This window comes from Musca autumnalis, unplaced genomic scaffold (assembly GCF_047663935.1).
Source record: "Musca autumnalis isolate F117 unplaced genomic scaffold, ASM4766393v1 scaffold_3, whole genome shotgun sequence".
NCBI lineage: Eukaryota > Metazoa > Arthropoda > Insecta > Diptera > Muscidae > Musca > Musca autumnalis.
The window spans coordinates 81,235,886-81,256,233 of record NW_027411866.1 but is presented as its reverse complement, the minus strand read 5'-3'; positions in this window follow the sequence as shown (position 1 = coordinate 81,256,233).

Sequence of the window (20,348 nt, the reverse complement as noted above, 5' to 3'; positions counted from 1 at the left end):
AAATGCTGATGAAAAGATCGGATCTTTCACGACTTCATTTGAACCAATGCAGAAGATCCAGTGAAATCATGGCATCTCATGGAACCACTTCCATAAAATTTTGCTGGGTGTATATCCCCAAAAGGAACTATGGGTCTATTTCGTTTCCTTTTGTATGTTACATACAAATGCACAAAGACATAATACCCCTTACCACAGTGTGGTGTAGGGTATAATAAAATAAAATAAAAAAAAAATAAAATGAAATAAAATAAAGTAAAATGAAATAAAACAAAACAAAATAAAATAAAGTAAAATGAAATAAAATAAAATAAAATAAAATAAAATAATGTCCATGTGTAGGTATAGTCCCCATAAAACGGTTCCTACCGATTTTCAGTATTTTGAGGAGTTTAGATATAATTTTTAACCAAACTACCTATAATTTGACATTTGAGGTCTCACGGTCCACAATACTTCTTCACCAAAAATTGTCAACATAGGACCAAGTTTAGGTATAACCCCCATATAACAGTACCTAACGATTTTCGAGCTTTTTAAGATTTTAACTGAACTAGGATGTAATGTGACATTTAAGATTGTCACGGGTCACAACATGTGTTCCTTAAAAAATCGTCAAGATATTTCCATGTTTAGCTATAGCCCCTATATAACGGATAACCCAGATCGCTATTTTGAGGATTTTCGCTACATTTCTAACCGAAATAACTGTAGCAATTAGTATTCCCAGCGGTCAGCAAATTTCCAATTTATTTCCAGAAAATTTCCAATTTATTTCATTTTAGTTCATAATATTTCATGGTGGAGGGTATAATCTTTTTACTTGTTTCTATTTCTATGATAACGATTTCAGAACAGTTCTCAATCGCCTTGTACGAACAGATACTTAAGCACTTTAGTACTTAGTTGAAAATGTAGACTTGGTGCTGCCGAAAGCAAGACACACGAGCTTTCCCGAGCACCCATAATACGAGTATTACTACACGAACACTGAGTTCCCGAACAACTGTTACACTAATACTGTGTTCCCGAATAACCATAACGCGAACTCTAGATTCCCCAACCACCATAACACGATGTTTATTGATAACGATAACGAAATAACGAATTTCCGATCCTCTAACAATAGCTTACATCCTATCGTCGATTGATTCCGATCATCTGTAAACCCAAACAATGAATCATGGAGTTTCCGATTATCTGTAAAACCGAAGAAAGAAACGTCGAATTACCGATCATCAAAAAATGCCAACAACAAATCATCGAATTTTCTAATTGCCTATATACAAACATGGATTTGTCATCTATAAACCCGGACAAACAATCGAATCAAACTCCCCATCATTTACAAAAGCCGAGTAACATTCAGTTTCCGATCATCTGCAAAACGCGCCATTCCATCGCTGTATCATAGCGTTGCCGTTCAACTACGAATCGACCGCATCCGACACTATGGTCAACGACATTGCGAGTTGTTGTGGTTCCATCCGCAGCTTATCTTGAACAAACCACCCAAGAACAGAACCTCCATTCCTGTTGCCGACATACCCTCAGCCTGTGTGAGTTTAAACTTTCACCTATGAACAAATCGAATTCCGGCTACACAACCAAATATAAATATCAGCCCTAAATCTACAGCCACTCTGCCACCACATGGACGGCAGAGGTGAGAGCAGAGAATAATGTCATGGTCGATTGTAGCAGAATTCCGATCGCAAAGTACATACCACCGCTATCTGCTACATACTGAGATATAGGAACAAGGTCATCAACTCCCTAGCCGCCAGCACATGGAGTGCAGATAAACACACCTTGTTGACCAAATATAACGCGGTACGTCGGTCTGTGGTAAGCTATGCGGCGCCAGTTTGATCCGCGAGTTTATGTGATACGCAATGGAATAATATTCAAAGTGGTCAGAATGCCGCCCTGATAACAGCAACACAATGAGATGCTTTCGTTGCAGCTCACCATCTGGTGTGTAGGCAGGCACATCAAGAAGGATCTTCACGTTCTAGAGAACGAGGTCCACACCCAGGCACATCAAGAAGGATCTTCACGTTCTAGAGAACGAGGTCCAGCGATACAGGAGAGAACCCCCAGATTAACAAGCATATCGAAAGGTTTGAACAGCATTGACACGGACGCAATTGCTAAGGCCATAATCAACTATAGTGTGAATAAAGTCCCCCATCTATCGCAGCTGAGGAGGAAACCAGAGTAGATTTGGCTCAACTACGCTCGGGATATTGCAGTCGCCTAAATTCTTATAGGACAAAGATGGGCCCGCACATCTAACTGCACCTTTTCAACTGCCCTGCCAAACGTACTCATATAACTCCAGTGGAGCTGTGGTTACGTCCCATCGAAGCAACCACATTCCTGGAACTGGAGTTAGACCAGAGCCAGATTGAGCAGAAGAACAAACACACAAACATAGAATAATAAACACTGTTGCAACAACAACATATGTAGAACTATACCTCCCGATTACGGTATTTTGAAGGTTTTGGCCTTAATATCCAACCGAAATGGCTGACATTTGGCATTGAGAGTTCGTTGGGGATATATATACGGTGTAGGTCCCATAGAACTGTACCTCCCGATTTTCAGTATTTTGAAGGTTGTGCCCTCAATATCCCAATGAAATAACTGAAATTTGGCATTCAGCCTTTTTTAGGGGTATGAAACTCTCAAACCGAAATTTGTCGGTATAGGTCTAAGTTTTCATATAGTCCCCATAGAACGGTACCTCCGATTTTCGGTATATGGAAGGTTGTGCCCTCAATATCCCAATGAAATAACTGAAATTTGGCATTCAGCCTTTTTTAGGGGTATGAAACTCCCAAACCGAAATTTGTCGGTATAGGTCTAAGTTTTCATATAGTCCCCATAGAACGAAACCTCTCGATTTTCGGTATTTTGAAGGTTTCGGTCTTAATATCTAAACGAAATTGCAGAAATTTTGCATTAAGTTTTTGTTGGGGTATACAACTTTCCACCAGTGATTCGTCGGTATAGGTCCACGTCTTCATATAGCCCCCATAGAACTGTACCTCCCGATTTTCGGTATTTAAAAGGTTGCAGCCTCAGTATCTAAACGAAATGGCTGAAATTTGGCACTAAGTCTTCGATGGTGTATAAAATTTTCCACCTAAAATTTGTCTGTATAGGTTCATGTCTTTATTTAGCCCCCATATAACGATACTTCCCTATTTTCTGTATTTGTAGGTTGTGGCCTCAATATCCCAATGAAATAGCTGAAATTTGTCATTCAGTGTTCGTTAGGGGTATAAAACCCTAAAACCTCAATTTGTCGGAATAGATCCACGTCTTTGTATATCCCCCATAGAGCGGTACCTCCCGATTCTCGATATTTTAAAAATCTTGACCTCAATATCCCACCGAAATGTCTGAAATTATTTATTTATTTAATCTTCGTTGGGGGAAGTGATTTTCATCAGTTAAGATACACATTCTGCTTCTTCAAGAAATAAGCGTTAACTCAGAGGAAGCGTTTAGTACCTTCATAGTAGAAAGGAAACTAATTGTTCCTATTTACAGTAAGTGGTGGAGGGTATAACAAATTCGGCCCGGTCGAACGTAACGCCATTTTTACAAGTTTGCAAATATAGCCGGTTGTGGCAAAATTGTTTTTCTTCGAAATTGTCTTCAAATTCAAAAAAATGTGTTGCAGCGTAAATTTTCACTATATAAAACAATTCAAACATAAACATTATAATTTATATCTTTCTTTTATTAATATCTACATTGATGAAGCATTTGTATGCCTAGAATTTTTGATTTACAATATAATATCTTGTATATAGGAAACTATCAATGCATATCAATCAATCCTAAAATCCTGACCCCCAATGTGTGTAATCTTCGTCGCTCTAATTACTGACAATCTAGCTCCATATTCCCATTATCTGCAAAGCCTCCCCTCCTACACCACTGTATACAAAAATACCAATTAAACTCCTCGTTAATAAAATCATTACCACATTAATCATTAAATCATTGCAAATTGATGACCACTCGAAAAAATCGACTGACACATTTCTGTTTTGTTTGTATTATTATTAACATTAATTTGTAACAGATCATTAACATTGTTATTTCTAGGAGGGTAACGGTAAATTGAAATTAACTCAATATTCACTTTTTATGCTTTTCAAACATTTTGTGCAAACAAAATCACATCTACACACACACATCATAATATGGAAATTAATTAAAATATGTTTTGTTTTCATTTTTAATCAATTGAAGCACTCTCCTGAAAATCATTATTTCATTAAGTCTGTGATAATTGAAACACGTACGGCAAAGACCAGTTTTATCCTATAAAAATATGTATGTGTGTATATGTAATTAAAAATTAATTATATTTTAAGAGAGTAGGTCAAGTTAAGCTGGATAGGAGGTACTGTTTCATAATATGTTTCATTGCACATTTACAGGGTTTATTATTAATTAACATTTTCAATAAGTCCAGCGAGGCATGGAACCTTTTTATTGATTTGCACACGTACATCTTAAACATTTAATTACTCTAGCATCAAATCAGAAATTGAGATAGGACTCTGAAAGTTTGCACTGATCCATCTTTTGTATGCTGGTAGGCCAAATTTGAGGATGGACTATATCGGCCATCGTTTTGATATAGCCCCCGCATAATGGTGCCGTCCTGATTTTTAAGCTGTAAATTGTCACTTTGGATTCCCAGTGTTCACGAATTATCTCCACACCAATTGTGGACATTTGTAGTTTTGGTATAGCACCGCCCGATATTATGTAGTTTTTATTTGGATTTTCGTCTAAAATGGCCTATAATTTGTCATACAGAGCTCTCAGCGGCCAACAATCCTCTCCACCAAAAACTGGCTGTAATTTGGCATTAAGGGTTCTCAGTGGCTAAAAATTTGATTTAAAAAAAATGTGAATATTATCCACGTTTTGAAACAGCCCCATATAAAGGTCCCGCACAATTTCGTCCTATGTTGACTGTATTTTTTTCAAGAAAATCTGCACCAAAAATTGTGGACGCAGATCATCCTTTTAGTATATCCCCCAATAAGGTTACCAAGCGAATGAAGCTTTTATCTAAAATTTCAGATAACAGTTGATTGTGATTTGGTACTTAAGGTTCGCAGCTGTCAAAATACTCCTCCGCACAAAAATTATGGACATAAGTCCACGTTTCTCCATAGCCCCGACATAATTTTGCAACTCGATTGCAGAAATTGTGCAGTGTCTATCTATATTTTTGGACCAAATTGTTTGTAACTTGCATTCACATACTCTCAGTCTTTAGGTTAATAAGGGCATATAATCTTTGAAACGATGAACATGTGACTCACAGACCCCAAGAATGTTTGGACGAAATCCGATTCAGATAATTTGGAATCGATTTAGCCATGTCTGTCCATCTGTCCGACTCGCTGGCTACATCGCACGATAACTCTAAAATGCTTAAAACAATTTTGTTCAAAATTTGGCTCTAGTAATATTTTGTCTAAATTTAGATCAAGTTCGAAGATTGACCACATCGGTCAACTCCTACCTCCCCCATAAAAGTTCAACATTTTTCGCTAAAGTGGTGCACACGATCACACTCATAGGGAGTAACCAGTCACAATCGTACATAATCGTACATCGTAATATTCTTCCAGACAGATACGAAGGCAGCACGAAAACTACGTGGCCTAGGCAACACCGCGTATTGCCAGGCGCCATTTGAAAATTGTTTAGGAAATTTTGACAGTTTTTAGCCTAGACTTACTCAGGACAGTTTGTCGTACGACCATGTTATGTGTTGTTTACAGTGACTTGAAAAAATCACTTTACAAAATAATGGAATTTACTTGTGAACATTTTCGTCCAAGAATTTTTCACAAATTTCGACGTGGAAAATCACCTCAAAAGTGTATCGACCAAATTAAATCTGTGTATGTCGATAAAGGACCATCCTATAGGGCTATGCAAAACTGGTTTAATGAATTCAACCGTGGTCGGCACTCGCCAAAAACGAAGTATGTGAGGGTCGCCCAAAATCGGTTGTTGTGCCAGAAAAAAATATGCCGTGCATGAACGAATAATTCGAGATTGCCATGTTAAATACCGTGAGATAGAGGCATCCTTGGGTATTTCTTTCACCAATTTACTTTTGATATTGCAGGTGTTTATCGCAAAAATGGATTTTTTTCGATAGATCCAGCAAAATTGGACAATCGCTCAAAAAAAGGCTGCTGTGAATTGGTTCAAAGAAATTGTGCATAAAATCGATCGCGGTGCTTCAAACGACGTTTATAAGATCGCTACAGACGACGAATCTAGGATCTACGCTTAGGAGCCGTAAGCAATAGCAGGAACCGGGCGTTCGGGTCTTCGAAAGCGAGCCAAATCAAACGAAAGTTGTTCACGTAAGAAGCACTTCGAAGCAAAAGGTTACCCGTTTCTTCAGAAAAACTGACCGTATGGCGACTATACGGCTTGAGAAATATAGGACGGTTAATTCTGAGTGGTACACTACAACTTGTTTGCCTGAAGTCTCCTGAGAAATTCGAAAATCGAACAAGAGAAGACAAACCACTCTGCATCATGACAATGTGTGCTCTCACACATCATTTCAAACCATCGCTTGTTTGACCGGACAAAACGTGGAATTGATGGGTCATCCGCCGTACAGCCTTGACTGGGGATCCAATGACTTTACTTGATTCCAGCACATCAAGAAAAGAAGGCGTGGTCAACGATTATTATTCCAGAAGATGCTGCAAAAGCGTTCAAAAACCATGTTTTGGAGGTGTCTTATTCGGAGTGGAAAAAGTGCTTCACCAATAGGTTTAAGCGCACGAAAAAGTGTATAAATCATGCTGGAGACTACTTAAGAAAATAATAAATTCATTTTTGATGGTAAATATTCGCGTTTTCATTGTGAGGCCAGATAGTTATCGTTCATCCCTCGTATCGGCATTGAATATGGAATAAAATGGCACAAGTGCAGTTTTGAACTCTTCTCGGATAGTCATAAAATATTTCACGTACCTCCCTTACAAAGTATAGTTTATTGTTTGTCCCAGGATAGTTTACAAATTGCTACCGAAAGTATTTCAGTTAGTCCTGTTTACAGCGACATAATGATTTTCGTGGGCAAGTCCATGCTTCCAGACATAATGCATTTGTATGTAACATGCATAAGGAAACGAGATAGACCCATAGTTCCTTTTGGGGAAAAAAGCCACCCAGAAAATTTTGATTAAAAGCTTTATCACCATATTTTTGTCGAATGGCGATAAAATATTACGAATATATAGGGAAAATGTTTATCAAACATGAAAATGTTACTAAAAAGCGATCAATAAACGATTTCAAACAAATAATTTATTGAAATTTGTTTATGGTTATTAATGAATTTCTGTAGTTAAAATGGTTTTCAACGTTTGTCGCATGTTCTCGCTCTCAAGAGCGAGAGAAACAAAATTTTTAGGGCATAAAGAGAGCGCTACAACAATGTGCTATGTTTTTTTTTTTCTTGAGATGTGAGTGTTGTTGTTATGTACATATAGTCCAAAGCATGGTCAAGGAATTTTTGCGGAATGAAGGGATGGAGCGTTTGTGTGGCATTTGGCTTGTTTATTTATTTGTGCTCGGGTGAAGGCTTGAATGTAAGTTTGTTACTGTTTTTTGTTGCTGATTTTTATGAAACTAACAAACGAAGAGGGAAAGAAAAAACGGTACGAGTTCTCATGTTTTTGTCTGCTTGGTGGTTTAAGAAGGCAGATAACATTTTTTAACCATCAGTTTGGTTTATTTTGGCAGTTCCTTTAAATTTTAAAGTTTAAAACAGTCGTTGTATGTGGATCGGTAGAGCATAAATCTGTGTTTGTGTGTTTTCTTAAAGTAAAGGTGCTTTTCAAGAAAATTAAATGGCCAATACATTTTATAATTGAATTCACGAATATGAAAAAGGATAATAAGAATATTTTATTGGACAAAGAAGCAACCGCATGTGATATTGGTAATAACATCAAAACATTTTATATATTTGAAATATATATGGATGTACTATTTCTCACATTACAGATACCCATTTTCCGCTGATGATTTTCAATGTGGCAGAATGTGTTTTATTTCACAACGTTTAACAATGTTCTCTGTATTTTATATTTAAAAGTGATTTATTTGTTTTCTTATATTAAAATTAATGTGTGGCACTAAATAATTATGTACTTCTGTTATTAATTATTCCATTCCGTTTTTCTTTCTTTCATCTGTTATTTTTTATGTACCTATGCGTCTGGTGTTGCTTTTGTTCTTGGCATTTCAAATAATAAATAACCCCACCACCATTTAGAAATGTGTGTATGTATCTTTTTTTGTGGCGTTTGGGTTTGTATTAAAAAAAAAAAAACAACAAAATAATTGTAAATATGAATATTTTGATTGATTTTAAAAAATGAATTCAACAATTTTTTAATCAAAAAAATATTTTGTTTTTATCAAGCAAAATGTGGAATATTTTGATAAATATTTTTGTCAATATGTGAATAAATGTGATAAATGTGTCTACACGCAGAGAAAAAATATGATTGATCCAACAATATTCGAAGACAAAATATTCGAAGACAATATTTATGCATGTCCGCCCGTCCGTTCGCAACGTACATGTCACATTTATTGTCCGATTCAGCAGAAAATTGAGGTATATCATTTGTTTAGCCAAACAAAGAATGTCATTGCTTTTGGTGAAAATCTGTTCACATTTGGATATAGATAGCTCCCATATATATTTTTGGCCGATTTTAGGTATGTATTTGCTGCACCAAACACGCTTTATATGTCCGATTTCGATGAAATTTGGAATGTGTGACTGAATTCGGTATAGAAGAAAAAGGTACCAAATTTTATCGAAATCGGTTCAGATTTGGATATACCTCTCATATATATTTTCGGCCGATTTCACGTATTTGCTGCACCAAACACCCTATATCCGTCCAATTTTTATAGCGTATGGAATGCTTGATGCAACTTGGTCTAGAGATAAATGTGTCTACACGCAGAGAAAAAATATGATTGATCCAACAATATTCGAAGACAAAATATGTATATGTATTGTTAGATTTCGTATGTAGTATTATGAATCCGACAAACGTTTTTGTTAATTTCAAAAATTATTTTTGTTAAATCCAAAATAGTCTTTGTCAACTGGACAATATTTATCTTTTTTCTTCGACATTTTTTTTCTCCTCTCGGTATTCAATACCGTGGCGAAAGAATTTTGGAGAGTTTTGTTTGTATGACAGGATGACTTTATCTTTGTTTTTTGTGTATGTACATATGGTAATATTCAATAATGTTTTACAATCTAGATTATGACAGTTCCCACCATCGGTATTGTTAAATATTTGTAGGAATAATATTGTGGAAATTCGCAAGTTGTTTTTGTTTTTTTATGTTTGAAGCAAAAGATAGTACTTTTGGATTTGGATTACAATGCTTGAAAAAAATAAATTTTTGGAACAAAAATATATATATTTGTTCCAACAAAAGCGAAAGATATCTTTTCTCTGCGTGTAATTATATCGAAATCGGTTCAGATTTCGATATAGCCCACGTTCTCCCTAATTCGAATTGTAGCCAATTTGGTACCATTAAGTGCACATATCCCAATACCGAATTTCAAAATTCCAGCTCAACCCCTTTAGCACTTATCGTATTTCAAAACCCTCCATATCTCAACCTTACACCTCCATATCGGTCCACTCATTTGGCCACTTCCCACGCAAGGCTTCAAAATATTTCCTTAAAATCTTGAGCACAATAACACTCGAAAGTCCAATTCGATTTTTTCGAGACATAGATTAGGTTCTAATATGGATTATATCGATTCACTCCTTCAGCTATCTCCAACACAAAATTTCAATTATCCGCTTTGACCGAAACGGCGTATGTCAGATCTAAAATCGAATATGCTTCAACAATCTAGGATCCATAAAGTAAAAGCCATATTTCTCGTGTTGAAAGAGTTCAGCGTATATTTGTCAAATATGCCTTAAGATAATTTCAGTTCACTGATTCTTCCACCTATCTATCAAAGTGTCTATTGCATGAACATCGACGGAAAATTCAGTCGGCTCTGTTTGTTTTTGATTTGTTAAATAATACGATGCCCCTCCGAGCAAATGAGGTACGTTGATGCTTTCAATATACCAATGCATCGAACACATTATGCTCGATATAGTCCCTTTAAGCGTGCTTTTTATTACATTAATGAGATTAGTATTAACTACCAAAGGAAACATAAGCAACATTTAGAGTTTTGCATTTCGAAAGATAACTTTAAACTGTATTTATACCCTACTCCACAATATGGGAAGTGTATTATAAGTTTGTTTTGCTAAAAATTCATGTAAGACCGCGAAATATTCGTCGTAGACCCCCAATGTTATATACCATTTTTCAAATCTCGACGAGATAAAGCGATATGTGTCCGTCCGTCCGTGTGTCCGTTTGTGCATTATAAATTGTAATCAAACTACAGGCCGCAATAATGGACCGATCGCAACGAAATTTGGTATGGAGGTCGGTTTCACATCAGAATAGATCGCTTTTTTAATTGGTGATATTCGTGAAATATTTAGCAGGTGAAATGGACCAAATACTAAATTTGTACCCGATTTTGTAGCTGCTCTGTAGGTCGCAATAATAGTCGAATCGACGAAATATCGGAAATTTTAAATTAGGTTTGAGTTCATGACAAAGAATAAGCTTGCAATCGTAGAAGATGATCAAAAAATATTTAGCAGGTTAAATTGACCAAAACTTTTGTGTGAAAATTGTAAAAAAAAATAATGTACAGCTTATATCTTTATTCTTGGTAGACCCAGTTCTGTCCAGTAAGTGTTATTTGGAAGAGGAACTCTTGACCTTTCCATTGATGTCAATTATGTTGAGGTGGTCAGAGTACGTAGTCACAGTACGTAGTGTATTATAATCTCAAAAAAGTCGTAATTATAGTTCAATGCTAACAAAATTTTGCACGAGGTTAGAGTTTAGGTCAATGAAGATACCAATAATTTTGGATGATGATCGAATGGTGTTTAGCGTGTGAAATTGGCCATAACTTTGGTGTGAAAAATATTGAAATTCAAGTTTTCGTCCACATTTAAATTTCTGGAGGTATATTTCTACCAACTAGCTGGTATAGACAAAATTAACTCTTGATATGTTACTTTCTGCTTATTGCACTAATACAGCGGTTTTTGTTGTGTGCAAAAACCGAGATTTTTATTTCGCTTTCATTATCAAGAAATTGTCGCTATCATGGTGGAGAAACCACGACAGAGAAATTCCACGCTTTAACATTGAAAAAAAAAGGAATAATGTAGTTGATGCTGAGGGTCTTTAAATTTCTGTATAATTTTTGATTTTGCTCAAACATAATTGTTTATCTCGAAATTTTGGTGCCTTAAGTATAGCGATCCTAATATTTCGAGTAAATAAAACGTATTAAGATATATAAGCTATAATAATTACGACTGTCACACATGGATAAAACTGGGACCTTCATTTAACGCTGGGACCTTCTAGTAATGACATTGTACAAAATGCTATGTACACTCCGTTTCAAGTCAATAGCACATTTCAAATTGCTTTTTGTTACTTCAGTTTAGTCGATATCCGTGGAATAACCTCGGGAATGTTTATATATCTTGGTTTGTAATCTTATGAAGTATCTTCCAACAAAAAGTTTGGCTTCGATAACGTACCGTTATAATTTTTTTTAATATTTTTCAAAAAGCCCAAAATTTGTTCGGCTTAAAGTGTTTCATCGGAATAGCACATTCTTTAATAACTTGAGTAAAAATGCAAATTTTGAATGCTGCTGTTAGATTCTTTAAAATTGGAATAAATAAAAGCTATTTCAAGTTTAAAACGCTTAAATTGGTCGAACTATGACTTTAATACCGGGGAAATAAGACCTTATGAAAGCTGTGGACTTTAATTGTCTTTAATACGTTAAAAATTTGGCATAAATTGACAGTTTTTTCTTAGTTTTATAAAAACTAAAGAAAAACGAAGTAATGAAGAGAGATGTTGCAAAATAAGCTTGAAATTCTACTGAAAATTGGGTATTTTTGATCGAGAAGCTTCAAATTCCTACGACTCCTATAACATAATACGGCTCAATGTTAGCATTAAGATAAGTTAATCATTAAAATATCAGGTGATTGTTATTGCTCTGAGTCTGAGCCGACATACTACAAAGAAAAAACGAGTTTCTACCTTCAGCGGTTTCTGCTGGGCGAAGATCTGTTAGTCACTCACTCTTCACTAATACCCCGGTTACACTTAACCGGATTAACCCAGTGTGTTTGGATTTAAAATGTCAATTCCATAGCGCAAACGTCAAATAAATCCTCTCAAAGTGGGTTAACCCGGCAAAAACTGTAGTGTAACCGTACTATAAGCTCTGTTTTTTATTAAGATTTTCGACCGATTTGTGGTATTTGACGCACCAAACTCCTTATATCTGTCCAATTTTGATCAAATTTGAAATGTGTGACGGAATTTTGTCTTGAAATAACTGTGTCAAATTATATCAAAATTATTATAAGTGGTATAGGGTATCATAAAGTCAACACCGACGACTTGGTCCTTTCCTCACTGGCTTGCACTAGTATGCAGCCTAGATCCTCTCAAAGTGGGTTAACCCGGCAAAAACTGTAGTGTAACCGTAATATAAGCTCTGTTTTTTATTAAGATTTTCGACCGATTTGTGGTATTTGACGCACCAAACTCCTTATATCTGTCCAATTTTGATCAAATTTGAAATGTGTGACGGAATTTTGTCTTGAAATAACTGTGTCAAATTATATCAAAATTATTATAAGTGGTATAGGGTATCATAAAGTCAGCACCGACGACTTTGATCCTTTCCTCACTGGTTTGCACTAGTATGCAGCCTAGATTACATCCAGCAATCTAACTCAGACATAATATATGTGGCAATGGAAATTCTAATCTCAATTTATTCTATCGACCTACTACGAGTTTACCATATTTTTACCTCATTAAAGTGGGCTGAATTAAAAAAAGATCCATGCTTAACTAGAAATCTCTCCCCTCTAAACACGCAACCCACAACAAGACATTCACTATCTTTATTATAAAATCAGCATGTTGACTAAGTGAATAGGCACGACAACTATCGAAAGGAGTGATTGACATTGTTCCAACCTTTGCGCACTTTTGTATATGGACTATATCGGTCAAGTCCCTATGGTACCACCCACACAAAAATTTTCACAAATGTGCAGTTCTGGAAAATATCTAGGATCGTTTTAAACGTAGAGTTTAAATATAATACCATTTCTTTTTTGTTAATTCATTATTTAAATTCATATTAATTTCATGACAGGTCAATATTCAGCATAAACTTTCTCACCTTTCATGACACATATTAAATAAACATTCAACAACTGGCAGAAAGGTAAGACTGCCTAACATTACAAACCATATACATACACACCTACATATAATAACATAATAATTTTGAATGAAACAGCAGACATGGAGGGATTGAAAAGGTCAAATAACTTCACAAAGCAGAGAAAAAATGATTGGAATTCATGGTTATCACTGTACGAACACTGTAGCTACTGAATAAAAACATGACTTTTACATTCAACCTGTTGTAAGTTCATTAAAATTTGGCTTCGTTATATTTTCAACAGACCTAAGGATTACTTGCAAAGGTTTTGCCATCGGCCATATTTTCTTACTTGCTGCATTCCGAAATTATATTTTGCTTTTAATTGCAAACATGCCGCTTTAGTTTCTATCCATACGGTTCTCTAATGAGGGTCAGTGAACAAGCCAATTTAATATAAGAAAATTTATAGAAAAAAACCCTTTAAAGAAGTGCACAGAAAAATGTCTACCCTGTGGGAAGCCTGTGGTCAAGTGTCGACATGTCACCACTTTGTCTACTATTATGGTGACTTTGTCAAGATTTTGTCTACAGGTTGTCAACAATCGTTATTTTCCTTTATTTACTTAAATAAAATACACAATTTAGGTGTTTGAACTGTTCGTTGCCTTATACGTCAACTAAATCCTCGTCATATATATCCAGTGGACCATTGAAATTTACTGGATTTCGTTAATATAATCGTAATATTATGCATCTGGCTTTTAAATCAATAAAAAGGTCTAAATAGAACAAAAAAGTATAGTAGTGAAACTCTGGCACCAATATCTCCAACTGGTCTTTCATGAACTATTGGCTAACTACATTCAATGTCTCTATTGACTCACTACCTTCAATGTCTATACTGATTAACTACCTCCAATGTCAACACATGGTCCCTCAGCAACTACTGACTTACTACTAACATACTTGTTCCAATATCACTGGTGACTTTCGAATGACACGTTCATACAAAATGTCTATAGGAAATTACATGAGTTGTCTACAATTTGTCAGTAGTACTGTTGACAATGTCCGTAATAAGTCAGTATAGATTCCCTATTGACATTTCCTACAGGGTAGTTATACAAGAGAGAATTTACACATTATTCTTCAAACACTGAACAGTCAAAAAACTACAATTTACTATAGAGAAGGAAAAATAAACAAACAAAAATATAACAAACATATTGATCGTGAAACATGATGACAAGCTTCTTAAAGAATGGTATACCGAGGAAATATCATCAGGACGAATTATCAACTATCCTCTCTACACAACCAAGAAGTATGAAAATCAATACAGCCAGAAGTCTTTTAAATAAATATAAATACATTACCAACGAGCAGTTTTTAACAAAAATTATTTAAAAAATCTCGGAATTGCTTCAAAAAATTGCTACCCAAGCCATATAATAAAACAAGAAAAAATAAAAAAATCCAAGGACAATGAGAATATTAATTTTATCAGTGTGGCATACTTACCAAACTTAACAGAAACAAAGAACCTTAGAGGCATCATAAGGGACACAACCACAATGATAGCCATTGATCTTACGGACAACAACAATAAAATAAGAGAAGCTAAAACCCTGCCAGCAATTGCAGGTGAGTTTCGCACTCCCTCGCCTAGGAAGTCACTCCAGAGACGCGCCAAGGAAGATCGTTGGTGCATTACACAAACAATTTCTATAGCCTTATTGTGATTACGTTTTATCGCGTATGCCGACTTGTGAGTGACTTCTGAGTGACTTCCAAGGCGATTGTTTACATTTAATTACATTTAATTAAATAGAGAACATTTTCTATCTGATGACGGTGGTGCAGCGGTAAGCATACTCGCTTTGCACTCGGAAGGTCCGGGTTCGTTTCCCAAGTCAGGCAACAAACCATCACATTTTTAAAATGACAAAATTAATGTAGGCGGAAATTGCAAAGAATAATTTCTCTAAAAGAGAACAAAAATAAAAAAATAAATAAAAATAAAAAATTAAAAAAATAAATAAAAATAAAAAAAAAATAAATAGATTATTTTTTTATTTCAAGAACTATAGCAGAAGTGATCTTCTAGAAGTTTCGCTGGATTGACTTCAAAGACGACACGCGGGGTAGTTCATTTCTTCACAACGGAGGTCACTTCAGGGTGACTACTGCGACTATGCCGCGACTGTTTTCATCGCCCTGGGCGACACGCCTAAGTCACTTCCGCGATAGTTTTTGCTTGCAGGGGTGAGAGTAGGTGAACACCAAGCATACATAAAAATGGGACAGAAAAACAAACACCGTTGTGTCATTTTTTTCGGCTTTGACACTTCTGTGCCACTTTTTTATTTTGATACCAAATGTGCCACTTTTTAAAATTTTGTGCCACTTTTTCATACCTTGTGCCCCTATTTTATAAATTAAATTATAAATTAAATACATTGTAATATACACTCTCTACATAAATCACAAAGAGGATTAGAAACATCATCGAACTACACGATTTTGAGGTAGAGTGTTGAAGTAGCGTGCGGCATGTTTTGTATTAGATTGTTTTTCAGTGATAGCATCTGTAAAAGAATTTTTTCGGTTTGTAGGAATGAGCGAAAACGTTTGACAGTGATAGACATTTTGATCTGCATAACGGCTATCCTATATATTTTGCAAGTAATTATTTAATAAATAATTGTGATTCAATATTATTTTTAGGTTATTAGCCCTTAGAAGTTCAAAGAAAATGTGATTTAATGTATTTTTAATATATTGTATATTGCTACTTACATACGAATTGTTTCTGTTAAGCCTTTATATTGTTTTCTGTTTTTTTAAAAATAAGAAAAAGGTATGCCACGTTTTTTGCCACTTTTTCGAAGGACATGAGCCACTTTTTTACAAAAATGAAACTTTTTGTGACACTTTTTGAAAATTTTCTGCGGTCAAGCTGACTGGCACAACACATAAAAGAGAGTGCACACGCAGCTGATTTTGATAATGCCAAAATATTAGACAAAGAGAAAGAAGAAAGAAAAAAGGTTTACATTCGATAGCTTAAGTATACAACAATCTCACGGCAGCGGTTTCTCTCGCACCGGGCTGACTGGGAACCACACAACATCAGCGTTCCGGCCAGCGACTTCCACCTCAGTGTACATGTGGTTGTATTTGTTTCGTTTTTTCTGTGTTGGGGACAGCATATCCCGGAATGCCTGCTCCGGATTATTTTGGTCTGTGCTGGGACGGAGAAGAACCTAGGACCAATATATTTGTGCTCGGTTTGCCACATCAGCATCTTCATCTATATCCAAACTTCGTTGAGATGCAATAGAAACTCCTTCGTCGTCAGGTTACGAAACTCCCCCGCAGTCCCCTAAAAGGCAACCGCACGCGCAGCATTAAACACCAGCCATTGTTGTTCCAATCGCAGAAAATGCATTCGTTTTGCAATTTATTTGCAATGGACTCCGAGTTAAAATCGAAGAAATAGTGGAATTGATGAATCGGAAGAAAACCAAGGTCGCGGCGGTGCAGAAACCAAGCTCAACAACAACTGCAGCTTACAGCGTTGTCATGGTTACAAGGTATTGATGAAGGATCGCATCAGAAGTGGAGGTGGGGGGTTAGCTTAGCAAGCTTTTGGAAGGTTATAGTCGTCTGGTCTTGGGGGACTTTAATGCGCATCAAGAGATGTGGCATTCGGCCCTCGGAAACGACCAAAGGGATACAGCGCTGGCTGAGCAGATTGATAGCGCTACGTTTTGCTCGGTCAATGAGGAAGCCCCTATCAGAATAAGAGGAAAGTGTCAAAGTTCGCCAGACATGCCCATTGTCTCACCGGGTCTGACAAATGACGTTACCTGGCAACCCGTCAATTTCCATGGATCAGACCATCTCCCCATATCTGTCTACATAAGCAGACCACCCGATTTCATGACCTCGAAAACTCGAAGTAAGACCAAACTTCCCGGCAGAGGCGACGGGATAAGCAAATAAGCGTGATGAGCTTCGTCGAGCCAAACCCAGTGACCCCAGAGTCAGGGAGCTGACACTGGAAGTTAACAGGCTGGTCAGCGAGCATAAGCGGAACAAGTGGTTAAATCGTCTGAAGAGTTGCAACATTGGTGCCGGTTTAAGTGAATTGTGGGCAACGGTTAAGTCACTCTCGAACCCCGGAAGGAGGAAAGATAGGATCTTAGTCACGTTTGGCGACGTTACGTTGACTGACCCGAAGAGGTGCGCAAGTTATTTCAATCTACAGTTTGTCGAGCACCACGGGAGTGACAGGGCGAAGAGAAGAGTACTACGTCGCATCAGATCTCTTCCTGCGGAAGATGAACCACCACAGTTTGTAATGGATGATGTTGCGAATGTCATCAGGAACGCAAATTATCCAAAGCGTTGGGCCTGATAGAATCTCCATGGTAATGCTGAAACACCCGTCGCTAGTCACCCTCATTGTTCCAGAAGTGTGGAAAATGGGCAGGGTGGTCCCGCTACTAAAGCCAGGCAGCGTCATGGAATAGCTATCTAGTTGCCGATCATCAGCATGGATTCAGTAAGCAGCACAGCACGACAACAGCGCTGCACGCCATCTCAACATATATTTGTCGAGAACTGATAGAACGGTGATGGTGGCGCTTGATTTATCAAAAGAATTTGATACTGTCAGGCACTGCAGGAACAAGAAGTCCAAGCCCCGTAGAATGAAATAGGGAGTTACCCAAGGTGGGGTGATATCTCCGGAACTGTTTAACCTACTACTCTCTCCTGTATTCCTCCCCCTTCAGACGGCAATGCAAATGATTGTACGATCTTGTCGTCAGGTACCTACCCCGATGAAAGATCCTTCCAGTACAGCAACACAATGAGATGCTTTCGTTGCAGTACTTGCTCGGGTGTTACCGTGAGAGCTATCCCAATCACCATCTGCTGGCTAGGCCCGACCCACCCTGGCATATTAGGAAGGATATTCATGCTCTAGAGAGGGAAGTCCAACATATCAGGCAGGTCTGAATAGCATTCACACGGACGCAGTTGCAAATAAAGTGTAATAAAGTCCTCGGAGTACATCCCCCATCAGAGTAGTTTTGGCTCAACTACGATATCGCAGTCGCCCAAATTCTTATTGGGAAAAGATCGATCGCACCGTGTAAACATCTGCCCAGCATGCGGCATGGCAGGTCTAAAGCCGCAATGGTATGACATATATTTGTCGAGAACTGATAGAACGGTGATGGTGGCGCTTGACTTATCAAAAGAATTTGATACTGTCAGGCACTGCAGGAACAAGAAGTCCAAGCCCCGTAGAATGAAATAGGGAGTTACCCAAGGTGGGGTGATATCTCCGGAACTGTTTAACCTACTACTCTCTCCTGTATTCCTCCCCCTTCAGACGGCAATGCAAATGATTGTACGATCTTGTCGTCAGGTACCTACCCCGATGAAAGATCCTTCCAGTACAGCAACACAATGAGATGCTTTCGTTGCAGTACTTGCTCGGGTGTTACCGTGAGAGCTATCCCAATCACCATCTGCTGGCTAGGCCCGACCCACCCTGGCATATTAGGAAGGATATTCATGCTCTAGAGAGGGAAGTCCAACATATCAGGCAGGTCTGAATAGCATTCACACGGACGCAGTTGCAAATAAAGTGTAATAAAGTCCTCGGAGTACATCTTCCATCAGAGTAGTTTTGGCTCAACTACGATATCGCAGTCGCCCAAATTCTTATTGGGAAAAGATCGATCGCACCGTGTAAACATCTGCCCAGCATGCGGCATGGCAGGTCTAAAGCCGCAATGGTATGACCCAATTATTTCGTTGACCATAGGCTTTAGTCTTTTGCATAATATTCCTGACACTATATTGTATGCAATAGGGAGAAGACTTATTCCCCTATAGTTAGAGGATCCACTCTTATCTGATATCTTGTGGACAGGGCACAGGATGCTCAGATTCCAATCCTCGGGTATTCGTTCTTCCTGCCAGATAGCGCTAACTATCTGATGAATACACCTTATCAGCGTGTCGCCTCCGGTTTTTAACAGCTCGGCTGGTAGGCCATCAGCTCCTGCTGCCTTATTATTCTTCAGCCGGTTTATTGCTGTCTTTACCTCATCTTGGGATTGGATCTGTGGTATCTATCGGATACCAACATATCCTGAGCACACTATCTGTATCAGTTAACAAATTTCCTTGCTGGTCTCTACAGAAGGCTGCGCCTGTACCAAAGCCATCAGTTTGATGTTTCACTCTTTGGTAGAACTTTCGGTCTTCATTTTGGCTCCTCTACGTCTCGATTTTTTCACACTCCCGCTTTTCCATTTCTTTCTTCTTCCTGCGGTAAAGACGTTTCTCTTCTCTCCTTTTCTCCCGATACCTCTCTCGTGCGCAACGCGTTGCTACTGATTGTAGAGTAGCCCTATATGCCGCATTTTTTCCTTCAGTAGCAGCACGACACTCCTGGTCATACCATGGATTCCTTGGTGGAGGCCTCTGGTATCCATGTAAGGACTTTGCGGTTGTTTGTATGGAATGGGCAATATTTTGCCATTATGCTGATATGTTATCGGGACGAGGAGTGTTTTTATTAAGCAATTGGGCTAGTTGGGTGGCATATGCTGCGGCTATCTGTTGTGTTTGCAGCCTCTCGATGTCTAACTTCCGCATTGTATCTGTTCGTACTTTATTTGCAACGTTTAGACGGGTACGTACCTTCGCTGCAACAAGGTAGTGGTCCGAATCAATGTTTGCTCGATGAATGTCTTCCATCTATCAAAACATGATCAATTTGATTACTTGTTCTTTGGTGCAAAGGCAGCCAGGTGTCCTTATGAATTTCGGGATGCTTAAATCAGGTACTGCTAACTACCATGTTTTTCGCAGCTGC